This window comes from Chiroxiphia lanceolata, chromosome 17, assembly GCF_009829145.1.
Source record: "Chiroxiphia lanceolata isolate bChiLan1 chromosome 17, bChiLan1.pri, whole genome shotgun sequence".
NCBI classification, from domain to species: Eukaryota; Metazoa; Chordata; class Aves; order Passeriformes; family Pipridae; genus Chiroxiphia; species Chiroxiphia lanceolata.
In genome coordinates, this window is record NC_045653.1 from 2,357,990 (window position 1) to 2,382,246 (window position 24,257).

A 24,257-nucleotide genomic window follows, 5' to 3' on the forward strand; every position below is an offset into this window, starting at 1 on the left:
TTTGTACCTGTAAAATTTTGGGAGGTCCAAAAGAGGGAAAACACAGCAAAACAAGCTTTAACTGTAGAAAGCATTTTCCACCTTAACAGAGGCTTCGAGACAGCCTTCAGGACATGATTTTATCTAGCCCTCATAAATCCTTTTAAAACTTGGATTGCTGGCCATTTAACAAGCAGCTCCACCCTTCTCCTGCTCTCCAGATGAAACACATTCCCACTGGGCTCCATTTTGTTCCCTCTCTCTTCAACCCAGCAGTACCAGCAAAGCGGTGGTAGAGCCTGGGGAGCTGTGGTTAATTGGCATCCTCTAATTACTAATTAGCTCCAAGGGGCTCTCCACAGCTCAGAAAGGTAATAGGAATGCATCCACTCACTTAAAGGGGCTTTGGAAATGCGGAGCTGCTGGCCAGGCTCCTAGGAATGACCCAGGAAACCCAGGCCACCACCACAGCTCCCCATGGAGGAGCCAGCATGGGGCCACCAGCACTGCAGCCCTTGCTGGGCTTCTCTGGTCACAGGAGAGGTTCTGGAGGAGCCTCGGGGAGGCTACAGGGTTGTCTCACCCAAGGGAAGCATTCCCAGAGGAATCTGGCTGCTGTGCAGCTTCTCCTGCACAAGCCTCTCGTACGGATGCTGCAGTTAGAGGTGCACGAGCAGCGCTTGCTGCTTCAAATGCACCAGCAAGACCTTGGCAGAAGAGATTTAAGCCACAAATTCATCTCACCACCACCCCACTAACTCCATCTGAGAGCCTGGGACCCCGAGCCTCCTCACTGCCTTACTTTAAGAAAAGAGTTGAGCGAAGGGCAATCTGCAAAGGGCACGTTCCAGCCGGAGCAGCGCTGCAGCATCGCTGGAGCTGCACACACAGCGAGGCCACAGCTCCAACACTGCAGCACTGCCCCCCTCCAAAACATCCAGGTGAGCACTGCAGGCCCAGCATTCCCATGGCTTCCCCAGCAGACGCCCTGCCCAGGGGATGTTCGCTGGGTCCTGTCCTGCAGCACCCACGCTGTGAGCCTGGTGCAGCCCTGGGAGCTGGGGAAAACCAGCAGCGATGGTTTGTTCTGAGACACCGAGCGAGCCACCCTTCTTTTTCACCGCCTGGTGTTCTACATCCCAGCTCTTAGTTTCAGTAGGAAAAGTAAAGTTGTGGAAGAGGAGGAAACTTTCAGAAGATGCTGAGAAAGATGCCGACTCTGGGTCAGCACTGTGAGCCCCTTTCCTTCAAGGCTTCCCACCAGCATCCTACTCTGCTCACTGCAGGATGAATCCCCTTCCAGGGGCAACCACTTCAGGAGTTTGAGAGAAAAGCATCACATCAAGCAGAGTCCACTGCACCTCCTAATGCATTTTTAACCCCAAGCAGCTGAGGATGTTGTGATGCCCGTGCTGCAGTGCCAGGAGAGCTCAGACCCCAACCCCACAGCTCCTGGGACTTTGGGTCCTGCCCACCCCTGCCCCTCTGCTCCCTTTTTGCTGCTGGGAATCCGTTTGGCCACACACAGCACCAGTTCCTACAGGGATATGTAAGGGTTGTTTGTCTGTACAGAAGCTCCCACAGATTGTTAGGAGGACAGCAAGGTTCACTGAAGTTTTGTGTCATCAGAGAACCCAGAAATCCTTCAGTCACAGCAGCAAGAGGAAAACACAAGTCTCCTTCAGCAGAGACAGCCCTTGTCTGTGCAAGCTTGTCCTTTTTCCTGGGTATCCTTGAGATCAGACTGGACCTTCACAGTGATCCTGCCTCACCTGCCTCGCTGGGAACAACAAACATGGATATTGTCCATGACTCGGACAGGTCCTCATTCCCTGCACTGCTCCACCTGACCCAGAGGTGAGCAGACACACCCAGGAATCCCACGTAGGGCAGAGCCAGCCCAGAGCACCTCAGAAGTTCAGACAATGCAAGGAAAAGGGGAACAGCCTGAAAATCATTAAATCTTTTAAAATAAAGCATGATTTCAAACCAACCACAAATTCCTCTAAGTTATCCAGTAACTGAATATTAAAAACTTAAAACGTGGTTATCAAAGATGTATAGAGGAGGTTTAAGTCAGAAGCTTTAAAACAACTATTTAAGATACATCCCTCTCACGGTCCTCCATCCTCCAAGCTCTGCTGCTTGATGATTTGGTTCCCACCACTATAAATCAACCTTGAAAACCACCACTGACCTTGAAAAATATCCAATACTGAGCAAATCTGGATTTCTCAAGAGCATCATGAATGCTGCTGAGCACAAGGGGATCTGGAGCTAATGAGAACCAGCAGATCTGGGGTCTGTGGGTGAAGGTATTCAGTGAGCAAAGAGTACTCAAAGTGAGTAATACAGGAACTGGGATAAAAAAGTCTCTGCATACAAGGCAGACCCAAAGCACCACTACCAGTAACTGTAAATAATGTCAATTAAAAAAAAGCAAGGTCATTTCTTAAAGAAGTGAGAAAATCTCAAGACAAAAACCCACATTTAATCCATAACAGCCAGTATGACCACAGAGAAGCACAAATAACACCAAGGACACCCAAAACTATTAGAAAAGCCTAAATTAAACTAGAGAAAAAAACCCCCAAAACTGTTTGTTAAGCACAGAACAGGTACAAGTCCTGACCATCTGGAGAAGGAAGCAGTCCAGAAGCTCCCAGGCAGAAGGGCCAGTTTAGATGAAAACAATGGTCATTTTTGCAAAAACAAAACAAAAACTAAATCCAACGCAAAACAAACCACTAACCAAGTTCTACCACAATCCCAGCATGAAGCAATCAAGGAAGGATACAGAAAAACATCCCCCTTGGGTCCCTGAAGTCATATCATTTGGTCTCTTTTCCAAATATAAAGCAGAGTCCAACAGGAAGTCTCCCTTCTCTGGATGGAGGCTGCAGAGCAGGAGCTCCCTCACTGCCAGCCAGCTCCAGGGCCAGAGTTCCACCAGACTTTACCCAAAACTGGGCAGCTCATCCAAGAAATCAAGGAGAAACTTGGAAAAGATTTAGGAAGTCCCTTCCATCTCCATTATTTACAACTTCCTACAAGTGCCAGAGGGGACCCAATCCATGTCTGTCAGTGCCTGCAGGGAGGGGGCAGAGGATGGACCAGGCTCTGCTGGGGGGGCCCAGCAATGGCACAGGAGGAACGGGCAGGAACTGATGCCCAGGAAGCTCCAGCTGGACATGAGGAAGAACCTCTTTGCTGAGCAGTGACTGAGCTCTGAACAGAGACCAGAGAGGGTGTGGAGTCTCCTCACTGGAGACATTCCAGAACCCTCTGGACACAATCCTGTGCTGTGTGCTCTGGGGTAACCCTGCTGGAGCAGGGACCAGATGCCCCAGTGTGGTCCCTTCCAATCTGACACATCCTGGGATTCTGTGACAAGTGTCCCTCACCCCACAGCCACAGTGGCTTTCCCACATCAGCCCTGGCACTGTGCTGGCAGTGCTGCACACACCAACACCCGTCTCACTGCCCTGTCAATGCTCCTGAGGCAGCCAAGGCTCACTAATCCCTCCATAACTCCCAACAGCTCTGTGGAGAGCACACTTCATTCACTTGGGCGCTAAGTGCATTAACTGCTGCCCAGCTCACAGTCCCTCCCGATCGATGGCACACACAGGAGCCCTGCCAAGACAACAATTCTGCCTCTTAAAAATGCTTCTCACACCACTACACAAATTGCTCTTCCTCTTCTCCCCAAATCTGACCGGCATGTGGAAAGTTTTCCACCATCCCACAGGGCTGGAAGCACAGGAGGAACACATTTAGGGTGGGGTTTGGAGGGGTGTAAGAGCCCGATGATGCAGATGGGCCTCTACACACCTGTAGCACCACAGGCCAGCACAGAGAGGACAGATGTTAAAGCTCACTGCTTAGAATCACCAGTTTGGGCTGGAAGGGACCTTAAAACTCATCTCATTCCAACCCCCTGCCATGGGCAGGGACACCTTCCACTAGACCAGGTTGCTCCAAGCCCTGTCCAACCTGGCCTTGGACACTTCCAGGGACGGGGCAGCCACAGCTTCTTGGTCTGTTCAGTGAACAACCCCAGCAGAGATGGACACACAGCAGCAATGGTCTCTGCTGTGCCTCCCTCCCCTCCCTCTTGTGGGCAGTGGAGCTGGAGATTTTCCATGGATAAGCTCTGGAGATCCAGTGATCCACAGGGACCGCAGAGTGAAGGCTGGCTCAGCTGCTGCTGTGCTTGCTTTCAAACCATCCCACTGCAACATAGCACAGACAAGACTTTTCCAACTCGTCATTCTTAGGGTTGTCCTCAGCTTGTTACCAGTAACTCGCATTAACCTGCTCCCCATTAAGTGGAGCACACGGGAAAGACAAAAATTATGTTAACCAAAAAGCTCGACCACCAAAACTGCAAGACCAGGGAACAAAAAACCCCAGCAAAGCCCCAAGTTTGTCTGAAACTGCTGTTTTCCTCCTCTGGTCACAGCAAAGCTTGTGACACAGTGCCTATAAATTTCCTCTAATGATGCAGCAGTGAGGCAGAGCCCCATCTGTGCTTGGGCACAGGTGAGACTTTTCACTATCGTGTAAGTGCAGGCTGCCTTCCAATTACACTCACCAGCCCATTAGGCAAATTAGATTTGCATACGAGAGGATAACTAGAAAAATCAAGAAATAGACCCTGAAGGAAAATACATTTTATAAGCTACATGTCCCTGGGAAGATGTGGACGCTGAGTTTGCTGCTCAGCCCAGGACTACATTGGATGTTCACGGTGTTCAGGCTTCTCCCAGTGCTGGCGTGGGTTTGGGGACAGACTCTCCACCACACAGAACTGAAGCCAGACAAAGACATCTGCGTTCTCTGCATCCCACCTCCCTCAAAAGATGCCCACTTCTGCGGGGCTTTGCACCATTTGCAGGTTCTGCCTTGCAGTTTGCTTGATAAAGAGATTAAAGTATTTCTGGCCCCGGAGAATTTAAATTGATTCCACCCAGGTTTCAATAATATACCACTAAACTACAGAATTATTTCCAGCACCTTAAGCAGGTCCACAGGCACATGATACCCAGTGGTGTGGGATTACACTGGTGTCCCATGTCACTGAGGACATTCGTGTGGACTGAACAGCTCTGCTCAGGTTATCCTAAAGAATTAATCTGCCTGCACCCACTTTTTTTTCCTGGTGAGTGTATGCAAAACAGAGACAACCTAGCTCATCTCCTAGAATCCAGATGGCACTTGCAAACCTTGTCTGTGTATCAAATGTTGTTTTTTAGATCAAGTGTCCCTGGTTGACAACACAGAACTTCACGATGCTATCTTTAGAGAGGCTTCTCTGCAAAGAAACACCCTTTGAGCATACGTTACAGGAATATGCTAATGTGGCAGGGTGTTTTCAGAGGACACAAATGGATCTGTTCCTGGGAGCTCAGACACCCCAGAACAAGCTGAGCCTGGTTGAAGACGAAGGGTCACCAAGCCCCTAAAGAAAAGATGCATCAACAAGTTAAAAAATCGCAGAGAAAGGTTAAGTTACATCATTGGAGAGGTACAGGATGAGTTCACAGCAAGTCCACTCACAAGAACGCTGCTTACCAAAAAACCCAGCTAAAGGAGTGAGAGCAGCTCAAAACAGACAGCAAAATCTGACACTTTCCATTCCTTGATTTCTCTTACAGGTTTAGAGATTCACACCCTATTTCCTGTTCAGTTAAATGCAGGGGTCTGATAATAAACCAATGGTTTTCTTCCTCGAGGTCTTAATTTCCTCCTCCAGATTTCATGTGAAGATAAAAGCAGCACATGCGAAGTAACTTCTTTCTTTAAAAATAGCCCAGTAATAAAGAACAAAACTCTACAAAACTTTCAGTTTCACACGTTCCTGAGATGGTCACATTACCCTCAAAGAAAAAAAATCAGTAGTAGTCGCTAGAAAAAATACCACTGCCCCCCAAAAACACTCACCCCGAGTTGTTTTCTATGCTCCTCAAACACAAGAACAAGAATCATTATCTGCATGTGAAAAAGCATCAAAAAAAAGCCCTGACCTGTGCACACTCCCCACTAAGCAGCAAAATGACATTCCAAAAGCCAGGAAAAGACAAAGAAGGCTGCAGAAACAGGTTATGATACAGCTCAGCCCCGGGATCAGAAGGTGACACCAACAGCAGTGAGGTGGCAGAAATAACCCCTTGCGCCCGCTGCTGAAAAGAACATTTCAGAACAGTGACATCAGGTAAAGCAGCAGCTTTTGAAAAAAGAAAGTGATCCAGGAGGTAGCTCCTTCCATATTGCAGGCGCTCACAGTAAACACCATATGGCCTGTTAATTTAATTAGGGAGAAGAAACCCCCTAAGTTTGAGATTTGACTTTGAAGGGTCTAAACCAAGTCTGAGGAAAATCGCTCGAGATATTCCATTAGGTTGCCTTGCTACCTTCATCCACCTTCTGACCCGACTGACCTGTGGCTCTCCCCACACTGCAGAGCACCCCTAAGAACCAGACCTTTTGAGAAGTGCACAACCTTCACGGCGGCACCTGCACGGATACTTCCCAGGAAGATCTGGTTGGTCCACGCTGGGCAGCCAAGCCAGGAGAGCTCTGTATCAGGAAGGAAGTGTGTGCAGTAAATAAGCCAAGTACTTCAGCTAAACACATCTTCTCAGACAGCAACCAGAGTTTTTACTCTAAATCCTCACAAACCACACTGGCAGGTCCCACCTGTAAAAGAGAGGAGGGAGCTCACGGGAGGGGCCAACCTGGCAAATGCCAAAGGACCCATGCTGAGAGACAGTCTCAGGACAAGTCCATTCCCCATCTGTGAGTTCACATTCACAACACAGAGGTCAACCCCAGCCAACCCCAAAGACCTGAGCAAAGACTCACTTCAGTGCCTACTTCCAGACCAGCCAGAGGGACTTTGCCCAAAGGTTGAATAAAAAGTCATTTCCATTTTGACTGTGTCTGCCATGTCTCGCTCTGAGGATAGATGAGCACATCTAGGGTCATTTCTACCTAGAGGTTTGCTTATGTGTATCTGTACCACAGTGCAGCACCCCTGTCACACCACAGTGCCCTGCAGCTCTCAGCAGGTGCTGCCTGGGACTTCCCAGTGCACCACCAGCAGGAACAAGACAGATCCCATGGAAGTGGCTGCTGAGGCACCACCAGGAATGCTAAGACACCAAATCCACTGATTCCCTGTGGAACAGCCTCACAAGCTGTAACAGCTGAGGCTTGGGGGGCTTTGATGGGCTTCACCTTCAGCAGCAGGCAACACCTCGGTCAAGTAGCTCCAAGGACCATCATCCCCCCACACAAGCTCCTCTGTCAGGAGCCACCAGAACAACCCTCATCACCATACCCAAACTCATTCTGGGAGGCCCAGTGTTCCACAAGAGAAGCACAACGTTTCTCCACAGAGTCATGTGCTGCGACCACGCGCCCTCCAGACCCGCACAGGGCTTTGCCACCCAAGCTGTTTGGGCAGGAGCACGGAGGGAGGCTCTGCCCAGTGCCACTCTCCTCCATCCCTGCTGGCACAAAGTAGGTCAGGGCTGTGTGGGCTGGTCCCCACGTCATGGGACATGACCCACCTCTCCTCCCCGGAGATGCTCCGTGCCTCTGCGGGGCAGGTTCATTTCCAAGTCCTAGGTAGGGCACCAGGAGATGCTTCTCTCCCTCTCTCCTCTTACCAACTGCAGCATTTCTCGCCTCGAGGCAAACCCAGGCTGCTCCATGGCACTCTGCCAGAGTACCCCACAAAATATTTTGGGGTTTCATGGAACCTGCTGCCCTGCAGATAAATCACACCAGGAGCAAAATCACATTGTTCCTAGAATTTTGTAGCCTCAGTTGGCACCCAGTTTCTCTCTGGCTCCTCTCAACAGCTGACAACACTCAGAAATTAACAGCCCACTTGTTCAATTATTTTTTCCTTTTCTATCCAGACGCAGGTTGGGATCTGTGTGTCCCTTTAATAGGTGTGCCACAGCAACATGCCAGTTTCCTATTTTCTAGTAAAAAAAAAAAAACAACCCCAAACATCTAAAGCCTGGCAGACTTCTTCCTGCTAGCAAGGAAACCTCCTCTGAGGACACTGCAAAGATTTAATTTACTACCAATCGCCCTCTGGTTATTTTACATTTATGGGGTGGGGTATGAAGAAAGGAAGAAGGCAGAGGGAGGGTGTAATTAGCTTTGCCTGTAAAATGTTCATCCCAGTTGTAACAGCAACTGAAGCCTATCGGGGGCTTAACAGATTTCAGGGTTTTGTTCCTTGCAAGAGCTGAAGTGTCTGTGTGGGGTGTGGGGGGGGAATAAAAAAGGGGGAAAAAATATATTAAAAAGAAAAAAATTTTAAAAAAAAAATCAATAAGTGGATCCTACTCCTTGCCACAACCCCATATGGAAGTAATCAAGCACAAGGGTGGCAGCTGGGGCCAATAACAGTCACCTGCAGTTGAGGGACGTGGGGGTTTCGGATGGGTTTTTAATGCTAATTTCCTGGAGGAACAATGCGGGAGCGGGCGCGGAGCGGCAGCCGAGGGCGGCTGAATAGGGACCAGCGGGAACAATGGCTGCACCTGGCGCTGGGAGCAGCGGCTCCGAGCCGGCACGCGGCGGCAGCGCCCCGCACATCTGTTCCCGCACAATGCCCCGCTCCCCCCGGCACCATCCCGAGCCGCACCGGCCCCGCTCGCATCCACCGCCCGCCGGGCAGCAACAGGTTTGAGCTGTTCCGGGGCTGCAGCATGGCCTTCCTCCTCCTCCTCCTCCTCCTCTCAATGCTTTTGGGGCTTTCTCAGTTGGTTTTGTTTGTTTGTTTGTTTTCCGGTGAAAGAGATGTCTTTGGAAGGGGTGGTTACGCAGCAGCATCCCACCGGCGGGTCGTGGCGTCCTGCTGCTGCAAGGAAAACTGGCTCCCGGTTTTGTTGTTTCTGTAGGACCAGGGAGTAACCGAGCAGCACATCTGCAGGTCTTGGTTCTTCTCGATGGTCTTCTGGCCACCTGTGACTGTCCTCCTCCCACAGCACAAGTCCTGCTGTGGCCATGAGAGACGGGAATCCTGCGGCCAGGAGCGCGCCAAGGAAATTCAATACGCATTATTCTAAAACCTTAAGCTTGGCTTACAAAAATGCCACTGCCCAGCCCAATAAAAGGCATGATAGTTACACTTTAAAATGCTTTGAAACCTCTGAAATCGCTATTGTCCTGTCGGACATAAGCTGCTGACACACAAAGCGGTGCTAAGGTCAAGGTCCTGCCTCAGAAAATTGCTTGCAGACCCAGGCACTGAACCCAAGCCTCTCCATGCTGCACTTTAACTGTGGGATCATCGCTCACCAGCTCTTCCTGGCTGCTGCTCCTGCTCTAAACAAAGGTTTTTCCAGCCGTTCCCTGAACGCTGCATGAATTAAGACAGTCTCCATCATAAAAATAAAAGTTGAACAGGCTCCCAGAGACCTGCAGTGACGCTGCCCCCAGGGACTGCTCTGGAGTGTCTGTCGAAACACATTTCATACCTAGCTCCTAACAGGCAATCAGATATGGAAATAGTCACTAAATAAAGGCAAGCTTACAATCCAGCCCAGAACAAGTATGGATAAGCCAGCTCTTATAATGGGAAAAAACCCAACAGGCAACAGATTACGACCATCTCCTGCTCAGATGTAAGAACTAGCCAGCATTGCCTTAAATTTGCTGCATATGCCCAAATCCTCAAATCACTGTATTCAGCCCTCCAGTTATACTATAAACATCACACATATCCATCAAACAAATCTTGTTTTTTGTCCAAACCTTAAAAAAACAGAGCTGGAAAAAAACAAGAGGCCACCTGGCTCACCCATCCCATTCCATAACCATGGGAGAGAGCTGCCTCCTGCTAAATGCTGCTGGTGGTTACTGCATTTATGGGTCAGTTTGAGGACCAAAGAGTTGGTTGCCTTGAAAACTCAGTCAAACCACACAAACCTGTCAAACCAGTGATAACCTCAACAAGCCAAAATCCACCATGGGTGACACGTGACAAAGCTCTGTAAAGCAGCAATAAAATAATCTGGGACTCACACTCGGCAGGACAGATGAGGCAACATTAAGAGAAACCCTTCTCTCTCGGGGACACTGCTCCTGTAAGACCAAGAGGAATAAAACAAAAGGAAAAACCAAACCCAAGAGCCTGACCCAGGGTTCACGTGAGAAAAGCTCCCTTCGTTTCGGCTCCGGCGGGTTTGAACAAGCCTCTGCAACACCAGCAGATGCAAGTTGCAAAAATAGCAGCATCTTGGAAGTAAGCAGGGGCTGTGGCTCCAGTCCCTGGGCAGAGCAGAGCCCGACTTGGCAGCACTGGTTTGGCCTTTTCACTATTAAATGGAGTTTCTGCTCTTTTCCTTGGGGCATTCCCTGTGTAATAGAGTTCTCAGATTAACGATTTATTCTCCCTGCCTTTAGCAATTCTGCTCCTTCCTCAAACCTTTCAAATCCTTCTCTTGGCTTAACTGCACTTTCCTGTTGGCAGTATTTGCTCAAACTGCCTTTGCTTTACCCCTTTTTCCTTGTTTCTTACACTGGAGTCTCTCAGTTTTGCATTATTTGTGCGTTTCTCTACCTGCTGGATGTGCTGGGGTAGGGTTCCCTGCCTGAGGAGGACACACAGTCATTTAGATGAAGCCCAGGTAGTTCCAAAAAAATCAGACTAAACATCTTTTCCACATTAATAGTGAAAATCATGTCATCCAGCAGACAACTGTGAAAAAACAAGGTGTCTTCACTTGGATGTCCTATACCATTTCTATAAAATTATTACGACTGGCTGCCGAGTTTCCGGCCCCCCTCTTTCCCAAAATACAATCACCTCTCCCACCTAAGCACTCAGCTCGTCAGGCATCCCAAATCCTTTCCAAAAATGAAGGAACCTGAGAAAAAAAACCCCAAAGTTTCCTGCAGGGCTTGAGCAAGACTTCAGCAAATGAGTTGTTTAATGGCCATACGCGCTGCCCTGATGCCGGTGAAACTTCCGTTGGTTTAATCAGAGCCCTGCAAGGAGACCACAGGAGCAGATGCTCCAACACACTGCACTGCCTTCACAAATTCGGGAAGTCTCCAGGAGAGCTGCAGCAGAGGAGCACGGCCCTTTGCTTTTAGGTATCATCACACTCTGTCTGGCTTTGCTGGACACTTTTTGGGTCTCTACCTCCTTTGTGCTGGTGCACTTTGAGACGCTGAAGTTGAAGAGCGCTGGGCAGTACATGCTCCTTCTGCCTCCTCTCTGGGGACAGCAAGGGACACATGAGAAATGTTTGTTGTGTCTGCAGAAGGAGATTTTATATATATATATATATATATATATATATATATATGTATATATTTTATTTTTAAAGCCTCTACCCAAATGCTTGCATGCTGCAGGAGAAGGAAAACCTTAGGGTGGCCCACAGAGTGGCCGAGCACAGAGCTGTAGCAGCCCATGCACCCAGCCAGGGAGCCTGGCCAGGCTCTCCCCTGGGAAACCCTGTCATCTGGCACACTTAAAAACTAACCTGGACAAAGCAACACCAAAGGGAATCATCCTGCACCAGATAGCCTAGCAAATATTCTCTCTTTTTCCAGCCTGACAGCAAGCGATGCACAGCCACATTTCAGCTCCCCCAACTTTGAGCGCTGATTTTGGTGCATCTCCCGTGGCTGGGCAGGATTTCTCCAGCACATAAAAGGGACTGTGAGTATTGTCACGGGAGCTGAGTGCTGCAGGAAGGAGAAAAAGCTGGTAATATTTTGGGGAGCACGCCCTGGGGCAGCAGCTCAGCAAACATGGAACAGAAGTATCTTTACAAGAAGCTACACAGAGGATTGGAGGAGCATTCAACTGCTGAACCTTCCCAAAAGACAGGGAGGGGGGAAAAGGACAGGTTTAAACTAAATACACAGGATCCAGGGATTACAACGGAAAACCAGAAAATACAGCAGTCTGCAGCCCAACGTGAAAATATATCTGTGCTGGTATCACAAAATTGATCCAGGAGATTTAGATGCTGGGAGCATCAGTTGCTGCTCAAGGAGCGCAAAGACAAAAAGGGAGCAGCCTCTGCCACAATGCAGAGAAGCCCTGAAAACACGGGGAAAATTAAGGAAATTTGGGAGCCAATGGAAGAAATCCACCTCTGCAGATTTACCCCCCCTCTCTCCGAGCTTCAATACCAGTATGCAGAAACCAGAGTGAGGCTGGGCACAGCAAAAAAACCACATTCTGCTAAAACACACAAAACCCTTCCTGCTTTGCCATTTCCCCAGAAAACGCTGAATCCCAGCCCTCTGCTCACGGAGGAGGGGTTGGGGGGGTAGGAAAAAAAAAAAATAATAACCATTCCATAGCAACACGGAACAAGCTGTACCGCAGCTCTCCTCAGAGAGAGTTTAGTGTTTTTTCAGCTGCAGAATCCTCGCTTGCAGCCGCTCGGCTATTGAAGTTTTCCCCAGCACAGCCACTGCAGAGGAGCGAGGCAGGCAAAGCGCTGCGGCCGCCGCCGCTCCCACCCTCTCCCTCTACCTGCTCCCAAGGTTGAGGGTCTCCCCAGCCCGCCGGCAAAACACACGTCGCTCCTCAAACCTTGCCGGCGGCACAAGGGCTGAGCATCCCCCCCGAGCATCCCCCGCTGCGCCCGGATGAGCTGAGCCTAACCCAGCGCTGTTTAAAAATAAACCCGGCTATCGCTTACCCTAACCGGCGAGGTTGCAAGGATCCAGCTGCTGTTGAATACACCTAGTTTCTTTGAAACAGAAAGAAAAGCGCTCTTCCTCCTCCTCCTCCTCCGCTCGTGATCTTCGAGCGCAGCCGGAGCCCAGCCTGCCTTCTCCTTTCATTAGCTGGACATGTGTCAGGTCCCGCACATCTGCGATTTCTCACTGCCTGGAGCCGCCTGTCCGATTCCAGGGAAACACAGATGGATCCCAGATGGGAAGGTCCTGCCAAACAGACCAGCTCTCCACCTTGCCAGAATACCCAGCTTAGAGGCAACACACCCTCGGCTCCCTGCCTGCTCCCTGCCTGTGCCGCGCTGCTGCCAGGCTGCTCGCCAGCTGATGTCACCAGGCACACACCTACCAGCGCCTCGCAGCCCGCCTGACATTAACTTGTTAAATACACGTAATTTGTTTATGGCCGGCAATAACAGCGAGACAGCGGCGGCAGGAAAAGAGGCTCCGCCGACCGACACGGGCGCTGCCACCCTCCCAAAAACCAGCTCTGCCTTACGCGGCGCCGGGGGTACATCTCCCTTCAGACCTCGGTTTTGAAATCCGGATTAAGCTGTTGGGTAAACCAGAGGATTAATTTTCTGAAGGTTTTCCCCACGCACGTAAATCTTCGCTGTAAACTCCCCCCACTCCAACAAGCCCGCGCCGGAGTTTGCAGCGCTGGAAAAGCTGGCATGTGTTAGCAATTAGAAGCAACAACAAGATAACAAGATACTGATGTTGCAAGGGTACCAAACGCAGACTGGAAAATTCAAAGGAAGGGCAATTAAATGTGTAACATATTACTGGGATCGAAGAGGAAGTGTTAAAGGAAAATGTAAATCCGAAATGCTTTATAACGGGGAGCAAACTCCACCAGGACCTCGGAGCAGCGAGGGAGGCTCGGGGCAGGAACCCACCGGGCACAGCCACATTTGACCATTTCCCCCTCCCATTAATGCACAGACGTGGCGGCTCTGCCATCTCCGAACCCCTCGGTAATCCTGAATAGCCGCTCCCCGAGGTGTGGTGCGAACAACAGACATTAACTGGGGGCCCCTGACTAATCCCATCAGCCCAGCACCATTCACCTCGAGCCGGGCGCTGGGCAAACACGCATTTACACAGCAGCTCCTGGCCACGCAGATGGGCGTCCCTGGCTGCCGGCTGTGCTGCCCCGAGAAAGGGCAACCACTCCTCCAGTTCTTGCCCAAAAACCATCCTCCTCCCAGCTCCCATAAAACCACCCCAGGAGGACAAAGCTACACTTGCGTTTTGCTTGCAGAGAGTGCACAGACACATTTTAAGATCTCGGCAGGGATTGTGAATCCAATCCACACAGCTGAGCAGGTTCAGCTCTTGCTATCCTTCTCAAATCTTTGCAGGCAACACCACCTCTCCCTCCAGCTACTTTTTGGAGAACCAGGGACCTCTGTACTTTCCCTCTGTCCATTCCCAGGGCAGCAAACTAAGAGCCCAAGCTGAGGGATGCTGACTTTTCAGAAGTCCAGAAATCACACGTGCCAAATTCTCCATAGTTGGTGTAGGCATGACAGGATATTTACTCATTCACAGACAGAAAATTCTTCTTTTTATGAAATTCCCAGTGTTCTGGCAGGCTACTGCTAACTGCCAAGCCAGGTCCATAAACCTTCTAGAGGTATTGCCCCCCCGCATCCCACCTAACCCTTCAGCCCCTGCTTCTCTGCTGCTTATTCCTAATTAGTTTAAGGTACCTCTGCGTCCCTCTGGGAGGGGAAAAGGCTGTAAAGGGAGAAAAGTGCTTTAAAGGAAGTATTAAAAAGCATTCTACGAGCAGGCATGGCATGAGCACAGGGGCCACGATCTCCTGCAAAAGACAGGCCTCCCAGCATAGGATGCTGGATGATAACTGGGGGAGCATTTTGGAAGGGACTCTGGTCTGCTGTAGGAGCACATGAAGCTGCTGATTCCTTGGCTGGCTGCAGGCAGAGGGGGCACAGGTTTACAGCAACTCTCCCACCTCCAAACTTAACCCAAGACCAGCAATTTCACACACTTCAATTGAAAAAAAAAAGTGAATAACATTCAAGTATCAGCACATGGATACCCAGAGCATCCCACAAGGTGATGCTCAGGCAGCAAAGTGGGTTGGGAAGAGGCATTCACTTCTTCCTGCACCTCAGGCCCTGCTGGTGGGGCTGCTGGCAAGGCAAGTCAATAAAACACTTAACTGCAGAAAGTTCAGCTCGCTGGGGCTTCTGACACTTCTGATGGAGGTTGCGCAAAATACTGAAGCTCTCAATATTTCATAAGCTGAGATGGAAAAATCATCTCTAGATTACACAGACAATGAAGGGAGACACAACCCAAAGCAGCTCCACCAGCACCAGAACTAATAAAGTTATTTTCCTATGGAACTCGCATCTCATGAGCGGCTCCCCGGCGCCTCGCAATGGGAGGTCCCCAACAGGAGCCCTCCCCGGCCGGGGTCGTGCCAACAGCACAGGCTCTTATGTGGATTCTCTGATGTCTTAAAAGAAGCAAGCTCATGTTGCAGCTTTGTCCCCAGTGGAGATGGTACCAGGCAGACAGATGCAGCCCTGTGCTCAAGGCATTAAGCATTCAGCATCAGACACGGCTGTGCCCTGTCCAGCCCCGTCCCAACATCGCCAAACCAGCCTGAAAGCAGCCAGGGAATTCGAGAGCTGACTCTGGTCTGAGTGAGACAGAGGGGTGAATGCTGGATGGCAAACAAAAGGTGCTCAAGAGATGCAGCCTGGCAGCTGGCAGCTCTCTGGGTCAAAGTCATCACAGAAAGCCCTCTCAGAAGGTACATAGGACAGCCTGGGGTTTGGGGGCTTTATGTGAGATAGGTAACTAGCACCTGGTGTTCCCTCAACTTCTTTTTTAATCATATTTTAACTTGAGGACCTGAACAGCTTGTAACGTTTCACTTCACACAAACAAAAGCGGTCCCCAACTATGACAGCTGGGTTCTAACTATCCTTTGTCAACCCATGGTCAAATAAATCTTTTCCCTATTTTTACAACCTAAAGTAGTTTGAAATGTCAATACCTCACACCATTCTGAGTACTTTAAGTACAGTTCCAGTGATGTGGCTTTATAAACCTTAACGAAAATGGTTCACACTCTTTGCCATGGTGTCCACAGCCCAATGTCAACCAAAAACCCAACATCCCCAGGGGAATACATCCCCACTTCTGGCTAGAGAGGCAGGAATATGCCAGACCTCCTGGCTCAGAACAAGGAAGATGCACATGTGTTTTTGGGCCCTCAAGGCCTAAAAACTAAAGGTGGGATCACCGGGGTGCTCTGAGTAGAAGCCATTGCAAAACCTCCTTTGAAAGGCTCGTGGATTGTGTCTTACAGATGATCCATGTGCCTCAGCTCATCCAAAACACGAGCCATCCCTCAAATGAGACAGATCCATGGAACCACAGGTAAGCACACCACTTGCAACTGGTCCCTCCAGGAAAACCAACACGGCAGCTCCAGTTTCTTCAAAGTGAGCCAGCAGAAAGCATCCCAGAAACCATGTCCTGCTCAGCCACCACCTTTACAAACAGAGCTCGTGGAAAGCAGAGGCAAACTCACCAAGAGAAGACAGTGAGACACAGAGTCACAGAATGGTTTGGGTTGGAAGGGACCTTAAAGCTCATCCAGTTACATCCCCCTGCCCATGGCCTTGAACACTTCCAGGGATGGAGAGTCCACTTATCCACTGACTCCAAGCAGCACCTCACTGTAACAAAAAGGCTTCCCTGCTCCCCAAATATACATTAAACCAGATTTTGTAGCCCAGACATCACCAGCACAGTGGAAGGAAGCAGGACTGCAGGCAACACGGGGCAAACTGCTTTCCCCAGCTCGCCATGCTAATCCGCTTCTGCTTTCTTCTCCTGGGAACGTTCCATGGAAAGAACGATGCAAACAAAGTTTGAACACTGGGAGCTATTGATACCTGCTGCTCAGTGTGGTTTCTGAGGAAAGCGAGGAAATCTGAAGAATTTTTCCAGTTTCCAGTGGAATTTTTATGCCTATCACAGCCCATTGCCACAGCAAGCACAAGAGACCCAAACTGCTTCTGATTTCTCTGCTATTCCACACATATTTCATGATGTGCCCCGGTTTTATTTTCTGCCTGCTGTGTTCTTGCCTCGGAAAGAAGCTTCACTTGAAATCACGGGAACCCTGGAAAGCCTTGGCCTTTTCAAGCTGACCACTGTCCCTCGCACAGGAAAATAAATCCAAAGGCACCGAGGCAGCCAAAGCCATTTATCAGGCTCAGTAGGAACCGTAAATTCAGGCTAACTGGAATCTGATGGAAACCAATTGGGATCCTCCTACTCCTCCAGGCTCAGGTCTGGCAGGAAAGTCAAACATTTTATTGCCTTCTTTATGCCTTACAAGTCAGTGGAGCCAAGAAGGGACTGCTCTCTTTGAAGGGATGCTGGTGGGGTTGCAGGGGAGACTGGCTGACTTGAGTTCAAGCTCAGCAGACAAACGTGAAACCCCCCCCCCCAAAACAGAGATTAGACCTCTCCATTCTTGGCAAATATATCACATTTAACAAACATCCTCTTTTCAATACATCCATTATTTGAATTAGCACATGGCAGATTATGTTAACAAGCTTAATTTGTCATAGAATCATAGAACAGTTTGGGTTGGAAGGGATCTTGAAACTCATTCCACTCCCTGCCATGGGCAGGGACACCTTCCATTAGACCAGGTTGTTCCAAGCCCCATCCAACCTCAACACCTTCACACTGAAGAATTTCTTCCCAATATCCCATCTAAGCTGCCTTCTGTCAGTTTAAAGCCGTTCCCCCTTGTCCTGTCACTCCAGGCCTTTGTTCAACATTCCTCTCCAGCCCCTCTTGGAGCCCCTTTAGGCACTGGAAGAGATTCTAAGGTCTCCCTGGACCTTCTCTTTTCCAGGCTGAACACCCTCAGCTCTCTCAGCCCATCTCCAGAGCAGAGAGGCTCCCTCCCTCAAGGAAATCTAATTACATTGCCTCCTTCAGGAGTGAACATAAGCAGTGTTTGGCTTTTGTGCCATTTCAATACTGCCCAGAGAAGGGAAAAACGGTATTAAAAGTTGGTCTTAACTAAGCTGGCAGAATTTTACACCCAGAACAATTACAGACAGACATTGCAAAAGAAAAAAAAACAAACAACCAAAACCAAACCAAACAACCAAAAATCAAAACCCAGAGCAACAATGGTGCAACAAGGAACTAGGCACAATTTAAGGAAGTTACTGAAATTTTACTTCTGGACACCCATTAAGGATGGGGGGACACATGTCACCTAAGCAGACTCTGCCTTATTCCTGTGACCATAATGTAAAGAAAAAACAGGCAGTAACTGACATCCTGTCCAAAAACATTCCCCCCAAAACAACAAACCAATTCCTAAATCTAACACCCTTGCTCTGATTAGAAATTCAAGCTTCTGTAGCTGTCACGGGTATTTAAACGAAACACAAAAATATGGAAAAAATGAGTAATCCTATTTGGAGAGAGTAAAATCCAGCCTGCAGAGGATTAATTCTAGTCCAACAGCTCTGCAGCTTGACAGTATTTTCCAGATCAATAGCAGTGCTGTTTGATTACAGAGATTTGTTAAAATACACACATCCACTCCCCTCCAATTGTCATTTCAGTGATGTTCATCTTTAAGTGCCCAACACCCCGATCAGGATCATTCCTGGCATGGGAAGCTGTGCTGATGGAGCTCTGCTGCAGCTCTCAGGCACCTCTCTACAATTTTGGAAAACCCAATTACCTGCCTAGATCTGACGCTTTTGCCCAAGTCCTTGCAGGGCCATCCTCTTAAGCACTTCTTTATGGTGCAGACAAGCTGTGGAAGCAGAAATCCTCTCTTTTGCAGGTGAGAAAATGGGCCTTGAGAGCTGTGTCCTAGATCAGACAGCCTACTCTGGGCTCCGAGTACTCCCTACCACCTCCCATATGGAAGATATTTAACAGTTAAGAAAGCACAGCTTAAAGCTTATCAAAGCAGGACTCTTCAGCTGAACTTGTGTTTTGGGCCTTGTCCCAGAAAGGACAATCAAAATGTGAACAAGAAAATGCATGTGATGGATCCCAAGCCCTTTCCCCACAGCAGGGTCATCATGTACCCCGTTTGCTTCCAGCACTTCCCTCCATCAGTGACTTCCTTGCTACAGCCTCTGGCTTTTCCTTCTTTATCTTGGGCTCCTTTAACAGAAGCCTTTCCCCCAACTTCATCCCAAGTTTCTCTCCCCTCCAGTCCCTGGGACTGCTCATCTCTGAGGGCTGCTGGGGCTCTGCTCCTTGCCTGGTCCTTCAGGAGAGGAAGGTGCTACCTCCCCACCACACAGCCACCACAAGAGGGGTCTTTTCTCATTAATTAGTTGTCAATAACCTTGATTAAAAATATCCCAATTTCTCATCCAAACCACAGCCTGCCCATAAGTCGCTTTAAAAAAAAAATAAAATCCTCAGCTGTTTTGTTCGTTAAACCCAGTAAAACCACCAGCCCAGGATTTTTAAGGAGGGCTTCCCAGCAGCATCCCAGTTTGTTGGCTTTGCAGGTTTAGCACTGAACACGATTCCCTTCCTTCCAGCCTCAAAGAACCACAACCCCAGTTTAAAACGTGCTTTTTTAGGGTGTTGGTTTTCTTTTTAAATTCATTTTTCAACCATTGCTCTTTGCACAGCCCATCCTTGCCAGCTCCCTCTCCTGCTTTCCGCTGACCCTTTGGACCTAACGCTGGGTTTGGGAAAGGGGAGGGGGGGGAGGGTGAAAAAAAAAAAAAGGAAAAAGAAAAAAAAGAAAGAACCCAGCACAGCCCTTTGCGCCTGGCCCGGCATTCCAGCGCTCCGCTCCCGGCTCCACCAAGTCTGATTTAGTAGCACTGCTGGGAGCTATTAGTTTACGAAAGAAGCAGCACGCCCACCCAGGCACAGGCGGCTGCGAGAGGCTCCCCTTACACCGCTGCCATGTGCCTCCATCCTGCCCGGGGCTCTCGCTCAGGCTGTGGTTTGGCTCGGGGCAGGGAGCCAAGGGAAAACCAGCCGGGCGGCGAGCGAGGGGAGCGCAGAGGTCAGGAGGAGAGGGCTGGATATCGTCCACATCCCGGTGCTGCCGCAGGAGAAACGATTCATTAATGGGATGCTTATTAAGAGAGTTCAGCCTCCATCCAGACCTTCCTTTTATCCTGCCCGTTGTTGCTCCTTGTTTCCATGGTCTGTAACTACTTCTTCCCTTTAATCTCTTTTCTAACCTCTTTTTTCGCCTTATTTTCGCTTCCCTTCTCCACACTCTGCTGCCACCACCTCCCAGCCTCTCACCTGTCTCCATCCCTCCCCAACAGCACAGAGATTCCCCAGCATTCCCAGCAGCTGATCCTGAAGATCAGCACACTCATCCCGACCCACTGTAAGTCCACAGTATCTGCCGAGCAAGCTCAGCCACCTGCCCAGGTGTCTGCTACCTGTCCTTGCTACCTACCCAGAAATAAAGCATACCTCAGCCTCCCAAAAACACACAGCCTAGTCTCCTAATAGCTGCCAGCTCATTATCCCAAATGGTTTGGATGTAGATGAGAGTTAACTCCCCAAAACAAGATCAGCTCTGCGGTGGAAGAGGCAGGGGGAAAGGGAAGGAGAAAACAAGCAGTGGAGCATCCTTTTGGAATCATCAGGGGTTTTGAGATTCTCCAACTGGCTTTTATTAGGATTGCATCCATATTTTGGTGCCTAAAGGGGGGAAAAAAAATAAAGGGAAGGACTCATTTCCAGAGGTGCAGAGCAACCAGCAGGTTTCCTTCCGTGCCTCTGGAGCGCTTGGATGCAGCTCAAGGAGGAGCAGGCACAGTGAATGAGGACCTGAAATTTTATTACCTTCCTCTCCTGACGGAAGCAGAGCCTATTTGCAGATTTACAGCTCGTGTTAACAGGAAACTCACATTTACAAGTTTCCTGGAAAAAAAGGCAGCATTCCTGTCCTACGTGATAGCTCGGTGGGGACACTGACTCAGGGGGGAGTTCTCAGATGGGTATGAGAGGCAGGAATGAGTTTTAGCCATGTAAAACATCCAGACAAAAAGATAAAGCTATGAAGAAAAAATAAAATAAAAGTGAAGACCAGAAAGAAAACAGTAATTCAGCAATTTGGTGGAAAATACACAGCAAGACAGCACAGCCACGTCTGGAAAAATACTTTTGCAGCATCTGGGATTCACACTTCAAAGAAGCAAAAGAATTTTAAGAGGATGAAAAGCCATATTCCGGCTAACATGAATTTTTCTCCTCTGGTCCAACTCTCTTGTCATTCCCATTACACTGTTCCTCCAAGAGTCACAGCCAAGCTCAGCCCACGATCCCACTGGAGTGGGCCCTTCCCTCTCAACAAGGGCACACGTGGGACCATAATGGTGTCTGGTGGTGCTGCTGGATGCACCAGGACCTGCCAGGATCCACCCTTCCCCCTGAACTCACCCCCAGATCAAGCTGAGGACTCCATTTACTGCCTTCAGCAAGCAGGAGCCCTGGGCCTAAACAGCCCTACCTTGTGAAATTTGGACTTAAAATCATCTCCTTCCATATGGCTATTAAAAAAACACCAAAAAACCCCAAACAAAAAACCCCAATATTCTTTCCAGAATTACACAAAACAAGAAGACATCAGGACAGCCAAAGGTCAAGCAGCCAGTGCTCTACCAGGATGCCAAAGACCAGACTCAAATCAGTAAATATTTATTTAGACCATGCTGTATAATTTAGTAAAGACAAATATGGAGCGCCTAAGGGTCGTTTCTGATCTCCTGAGAACATTCTGGTCCCAAGGAAAGTCTTAACAAATGGACATTTTCCAAGAGAAGAATGATTCAATCACAAGACCCTTCTGAAACAAAGTTATTTAACAAAACATAACAGGTACAGAAAATCAGGTCTCAAAATCTTCTCCCGAGAGAAGCAGCTGAGCAAGACCAGGTTGACAGAGCACTCGACCCACCCAGCCTTACAACCTTTCAGGGTTTAACATGCAGAAGTTTAGGGCAACCCAGCTGAAGAGGGAACTCACAACCCACCTCACCCAGAGCTGCCCCATCTCCACTCACTCCCCAGGTGTCCAAGCTCTTTCCACACCAACCCAGCAGCACTAACAACAAAACTGCCCATGGAGTCAGAGAGATGGGGAGCAGAGAGTCATGCAAACTTCCCCAAACTTATTTTTCCACCCTAAGTCCTTAGCAGGAAACCATTTCTAAGGAGCTGCCTGCCCTGGACCCAAGCATTTCACACCCAGGTGCCACCGTCCCTGTGCAAGGGGATGGAAGCTCAAAGAGAAGATTTTGCAATAGGCTGAAAGCAGCGTTTGCTGAGAGTATCACATCAAAGAAGTCAGGTATCTCCTACCCCACACACTGGTTGTACATGTTCAGACAACTTCAAGAGCCAGAAGAAACCAACCATCTGTATGTTGAAGTTAATTAACATACACAGAAAAGAAACCAAACCTCAGATTTACTAAACTTGAAACTTCAAAAGTCATCAAAATCTTGATTTTCTACACCTTAAGTCATTAAAAAAAATTCTTGGGGGGAGGAACAAGAAAGAAACATCTTAACTTAAGAAAACAGCAATAAAAATCTGAAGTAGGAGATGAAAAAGAGAGATTCACCAGCAAAGCTTCTCCGAAGTGGGGTAGGAGTTGATGGCAGGGGTGGTTAAACAGCAGCGTTCTGGAGAGAGCTGATTTGATTTGGCTGTTGCTACTGAGAAGAAAAACCCAAAAAACTAAAACAGCTTGAGCATACATCTACTTCCTCTTCATTTCATTAATTCTACCCAGAGCCGTGGCTGAGGTGAAGCCAAGTTTATTGCCTGTGATCCTGCTTTGGGGTGTCCTCTGCCCAGGTGAACCAGCACCTCCAGGGCTGCTCTTAACTCTTCCCAGCTGTGTTTTGCTGAACGGCTCCACCTGCTCCTGCAGATGGAGCAGCTGCAGTTAAAGGCAAACACCTGGCCAGGCACAGCCCTGCCCCATTGCAGGGGGAGATCAGAGTTACAGCAGCTCCTGCCTTACTCAAAGCCCTATCACTATTTAGGTTGTAAATGCCGCGTTTGTGGTTAATAATCTGCCTGCTTTGAGCCCCTGGGACCTGAAAAGCTCAGCTGGGGAGCCTGAAAAGCTCAGCTGGGCAGCTTTTCAACAAAAAGGAGCCCTTGAAGGTGTGGAAGATGAGTGACAGGTCCACCACTGGTCCTACTCAGAGCAGACCACCATGAGATGCCCCAGCTGTTGTACACTCACAACCAGTTGCATCCCTCACACAACAGCTTTGGGTGGTACCAACCCCACCAGCACAACAGCTGCAGCTGTGCCCAGGCATCCTGATGGGTTCCAGGCTGGCAGGATGCTCCAGTTGGGATAGGGGAAGGAAAACCATCCTGCTGTTCACTGCTGACGTCTGATCCGATGCTCCAAGCTACAATGTGAGTACTTGGGATTTTACTTCTCCAGAAAAACAGATGACAAATACTTATCCTATAGGGAATGTCATTATCAGCAGAGCAAGAGAAGTACTAAAACTGTTTTTTGAGGGATTTTTACAGCAGTCATGTCAAATAACACCTCTCTTGAGGTTAAAACTGCAGTCTGGGCAGGCTTCTAGTCCAACAGTTCATTCTTCTCAGAGACTCCTCACCACAAAGCAGCAGTGTAATACATCTACCAGGTTAGCAGTGCTGCTTCAGCATTTCTCTGCACCATTTTCCTGCAGGTCCTTGGTCAACGATGGTAATATTTATATTAGGAACACAAAAGTATGAAACTATGTGTCTACAGGCTGTAGAGGCAGATAGTGCACTAAAAAAACCTGCAAACCCACTTCCCAATCGGCTCCAAATGTCTGGAAACTACAGCATCAGTTGAAGAAGCTATTTGTTACTTAGCAGTGATTTTTTAGATGACTTGAACTGAATTCAGCCTTGCAGTCATACCAGGAAAAAAAAAAAATCCATGAGATGTGCTGGAGGCCAGGCTGGATTGGGCTCTGAGCAACTGGGTCTAGTGGAAGGTGTCCCTGCCCATGGCAAGGGCCAGGAATGGGATGAGTTTTAAGATCCCTTCCAACCCAAACCCTTCTGTGATTCTACATAATAAACTTATGGGAAAAAGGAGATAGTTGGAGGGTTACATTAGATCTTGCAAAGCCAAACTGACAGGAATTAGTTCCAGAAAGCCTGCAGGATCAGCTTCTATTGACTATGGAACATCCTTGTGCAAATTGAAAGGCTTTCCTGCCTGTTTGTTTCAGCACATGGAAAAGCTGCAAGTTCACTCCCTAAGGTTCATGCCAACAACAGAGGCTGTTAAATGCCAGGACAAGTCTCAGAGATGGGATGTTTGAATGGTAGGAAGTGCTGGAGGTGCAGCCTGCTACAATTCTTCTGTGTGTTCAGGAGTCAAGTCAAATCAAGCAGACATTTGTAAAAGCTCCCCTTGGGTCCCTTTTCCAAACACCTGCATCCCTGTGTCTCCTGGGTACTCAGCCTCTCCCCTT

General features: G+C 48.9%; 1 protein-coding gene across 2 annotated transcripts in view; it reads right to left on the reverse strand.

Moving 5' to 3' along the window:
- Window positions 1-21,110, reverse strand: part of CBFA2T2 (CBFA2/RUNX1 partner transcriptional co-repressor 2) — a 45,908-nt gene extending 24,798 nt beyond the window's left edge. Inside the window, exons 1-2 of one of the 2 annotated variants that reach the window (XM_032704695.1) lie at window positions 21,099-21,110; window positions 12,678-12,987 (exon numbers count right to left, since the gene is read on the reverse strand). The gene's annotated coding sequence lies outside the window, so the exon portion shown is untranslated. Of the gene's footprint in view, window positions 1-12,677; window positions 13,031-21,098 lie in introns of those variants that run through there. The other variant, XM_032704694.1, reaches the window with a different exon arrangement.
- Between the last annotated feature and the right edge of the window lie 3,147 nt (window positions 21,111-24,257).